Genomic DNA, 1,487 nt, shown 5'->3' on the forward strand with positions numbered 1-1,487 from the left:
TTTCAGGAATCGCTAAGGTCACTTTGCTAATAGTTTAATCACAATGGGCTACATAATGAAATCTCACTCTCATGGAAAAAACACTACAAATGGTCTGTCTTGCTCTTCTTTTTTTTCCCCCTCATACAAAGCTTCACATTGATTATTACTTTTTAATAATAGTTTAAGGTAATTTACATACCATAAAATTCACCCTTTCAAAGTATACAATTCAGTGTTTTTTAGTACATTTACAGAGTTGTACAATCATTGGCACCATCTAACTTTATAATATTTTCGTCGCCCCCAAAAGAAATCCTATACCTATCAGCAGTCACTCCCCATTGTCCCATGTTCCCAGCCCCTGGCAATCACTAACCTATACTTTGTGTCTATGAATGTGCCTATTCTGGCATGTCATATAAGTGGAGTCCTACGATATGTGGCTATTTGTGTACAGCTTTTTTCACTTGGCATAATGTTTTCAAGGTTCATTCATGTTATAGTGTGTATCAGTATTCTATTTATTTTTATTGCCAAATATTCCACTGTATGGATATACCACATTATGTTTATCCATTCACCGGCTGGTGGACATCTGGGTGGACATTCAACAACCAAATTGAATAATGCTGCTATGAACATTCATGTACAAGGTTTTGGATGGATATATTTTCATTTCTCTTGGATATATACCTAGGAGTAGAATTGCTAGGTCATAAGGTAACCCTATGTTTAACATTTTGAGGAACTACCAAAATGTTTTCCAAAGTGGCTACACCATTTTCTTGCCTCTTCTTGAAGTTCAAATCAGACACTTGGAAACAGGACATCATTTTTTCATGTTTCTTCTTCTTTGAGGATTCCTCAAAAATTAATCACATTTACTTAACTAAATAGGTTGTGAGAAACCTGGCCTAGTTCAAATCCTAAAATAGCATGTTGATATCTCCAAGAAGCTAATACATGTTTGCATTTGGAGAAAAGTATCATATTTAGCAATTTGAGTCCTCACGTATGCATGTAAACAAATTTAGGCATGTGAAAAAGCTATAACTGGCAGTTTTATGCTTCCTGTAGCCACATCTCAGGCATTGCAGTTCTAACATTTTATTCCAAAAACATGAGTTAATGTTGGCTTTGTAGGCTTTGATGCCTACAAAAGGGAAATTGTCTACACTGCCACAGTCAGTGTTCTAAGAACTAGTGCAATGAAGGGAGTGAGACCTAATTCATGTCCTATTTGACCTTGGGAAATAACTGGCTCTTGTTCACCCTCAGTTCTCCCACTTAGAACATGCAGTAAGAACAGTACCTAGTTCATAGAATGGCATTAAGGAATGATTCGAGATCCTGCATGCAAAGTACTAGCATAGCACCTAGAGCAGAATAAGTAAACAGTGCTATCTTTTTTTCTATTTATTACCAGTCACAAAGTGAGTAAGAACTAAAAGGAACCATTTAAGACAGAGTGACTAACTGTGCTTAAAAGCAATTTTCTGGCTTGC

General features: G+C 36.1%; 1 protein-coding gene across 1 annotated transcript in view; it reads right to left on the reverse strand.

Annotated features, from left to right (window-relative positions):
- ADAMTS9 (ADAM metallopeptidase with thrombospondin type 1 motif, 9) overlaps positions 1-1,487 on the reverse strand; it is a 189,036-nt gene that overhangs the window by 154,035 nt on the left and 33,514 nt on the right. The window lies entirely within an intron of this gene.

The sequence above is a fragment of the Propithecus coquereli genome, unplaced genomic scaffold (genome assembly GCF_000956105.1).
Source record: "Propithecus coquereli isolate 6110/MARCELLA unplaced genomic scaffold, Pcoq_1.0 Scaffold1, whole genome shotgun sequence".
NCBI lineage: Eukaryota > Metazoa > Chordata > Mammalia > Primates > Indriidae > Propithecus > Propithecus coquereli.